This window comes from Galeopterus variegatus, unplaced genomic scaffold, assembly GCF_000696425.1.
Source record: "Galeopterus variegatus unplaced genomic scaffold, G_variegatus-3.0.2 Scaffold3, whole genome shotgun sequence".
NCBI classification, from domain to species: domain Eukaryota; kingdom Metazoa; phylum Chordata; class Mammalia; order Dermoptera; family Cynocephalidae; genus Galeopterus; species Galeopterus variegatus.
The window spans coordinates 1,048,712-1,051,289 of NW_007726114.1; positions in this window are offsets into that span (position 1 = coordinate 1,048,712).

Sequence of the window (2,578 nt, forward strand, 5' to 3'; positions counted from 1 at the left end):
TCCCTTGTGATGACTCACCAGCATCTGAGTGTCTCTTTTTTTTTCAGTTGTTGTGGCTCCTCACTCCTATGTGGGTCCACAGGAACCCCATTTGTAGTCTTGCTGGCCTGAAGGACACCAAGTCCCTCTCCTCTGCTGCTGCCTCCATGCAACTTCATCCGGTGGGCACAGCTGCGGCTTTTGCTGGCTCCTCCTCTGTGTGCTCAGCAGCTCCAGCCTGGAAGCAGCCAGGGCTCGAAACAGTTGAAGAGTTTTTTTCTTTCTCTCCTCATGGCTTCTCTGGCCTTCATGCAGGTCTCTCCTCCTCTTCCCCTGAGCTCTAGCAGCCCCAGCTTGGCTGTTGTTGCTTTTTTTTTTTAAAAAAAGATGACCGGTAAGGGGATCTTAACCCTTGACTTGGTGTTGTCAGCACCACGCTCACCCAGTGAGCAAACCGGCCATCCCTATATGGGATCCGAACCCATGGCCTTGGTGTTATCAGCACCACACTCTCCCGAGTGAGCCATGGGTCAGCCCAACACAGCTGTGGCTTTTGCCAGCTCCTGCTTCATGTGCTCACCAGCCCCAGCCTTGGAACAGCCATGACACGAAATGGTCAGAGCAGTTTTTTCTTTCTCTCATCATGGCTTCTCCTGCCTTCATGTACTCCATTGGTCTCTCCTCTTCTTCCCCTGAACTCTAGTGGCCCCAGCTTGGCTGTTGTTTCTTTTTTATAGCTGTAAATTGATTTGACAGCTGCATCTGGCACGGGCCTCAGGCTGCTTCTACTCCATCCCTATATGGGATCCGAACCCATGGCCTTGGTGTTATCAGCACCACACTCTCCCGAGTGAGCCATGGGTCAGCCCAACACAGCTGTGGCTTTTGCCAGCTCCTGCTTCATGTGCTCACCAGCCCCAGCCTTGGAACAGCCATGACACGAAATGGTCAGAGCAGTTTTTTCTTTCTCTCATCATGGCTTCTCCTGCCTTCATGTACTCCATTGGTCTCTCCTCTTCTTCCCCTGAACTCTAGTGGCCCCAGCTTGGCTGTTGTTTCTTTTTTATAGCTGTAAATTGATTGATTTGTGGGAGAGAGTGACACTGGGGACCATCTATTCTACCATCTTGACCAGAAGCCCCCTGAATACATTTTTAATTAAAGAAAACAATGCAGTGCAATAAGGAATGCAAAGGTACTGGTAAAGTACCACAGTAAAACCTTCTGTGCTAGTGGGAATGTATAGCCACTGTGGAAAACAGTACGGTGGTTCCTCAAAAAATTAAATATAGAATTCCCATATGATTCAGCAATTCCACTTCTGGATATATCCCCAAAAGAACTGTAAACAGAAACTCAATATTCATAGCAGTATTATCCACAATAGCTAAAAGGTATGAACAAGTAAAATGTCTATGACAGAGAGACGCATAAATAAAATGTGATATATATATGTATACACATACACACACATACATATTCAGCCTTAATACCTTAATACAAGGTTACTTCAAAAAATTTGTGGAAAGGGCTGGCCCCGTGGCTCACTCGGGAGAATGGGGCACTGGTAGTGCCGAGGCCACAGGTTTAGATCCTATATAGGGATTGCCAGAGTGCTCACTGGCTGAGCGTGGTGCAGACCACACCATGCGGAGGGTTGCGATCCCCTTACCGGTCAAAAAAAAATTTTTTGTGTGTGTGTGGAAAAATAGAATTAAAAGATAATACAAATCTTTTCATTGACTTTTTGAAGTACCCTCACACACACACACACACACACACACATACACACACACATATTATTCAGTCTTAAAAAGGAATGAAATTCTGACACATGCCACAGCATGGATGATCCTTGAATACATTATGCTAAGTGAAATAAGCCAGACATAAAAGGACAAATATTATAGGATTCCATTTATATAAGGAACTTAGAATAGTCAAATCGAAAGAGAAAGAAAGTAGAACAGCGGTTACCAAGGACTAGGGGGAGAGAGAAATGGAAAGTTACTATTTAATGTGCACAAAGTTTCAGTTTGGGATGACAAAAAGAGTTCTGAATAAGGATGGTGGTGATGGTTTCACAACAATGTGAATGTGCTTAATGGCACTGAATGCTTAAAATTGGTTACAATTTTATGTTATGTATATCTTACCAAAATTGTATTAGTCCATTTTGTGTTGCTATAACAGAAATACCTGAGACTGGGTAATTTATAAAGAAGAGAGGTTTATTTGGCTTACGATTCTGGGACAGCTGCATCTGGCACGGGCCTCAGGCTGCTTCTACTCATGGCAGAAAGTGGTAGGCAGCTGAGCTGGCAGGTACAAGCAGATCACATGGCAAGAGGAAGCAAGAGAGAGAAGCAAGAGAGAGAGAGAAGGTGCCAGGGTCTTTTTAAGCAACAGCTCTCACAGGAGCTAATAGAGCCAGAACTCACTCATTAATCCCCCCTCCCCCAGGGAGAGCGTTAATCCATGCATGAGGGATCCGCCCCCATGACTCAATCAGTTTCTTTTTTTTTTTAAATGGAACTTTAATCATCCAGGTGTCTTTTTTTTTTTTTTTTTTTTTTTTTTTTTTTTTTTTTTTTTTTTC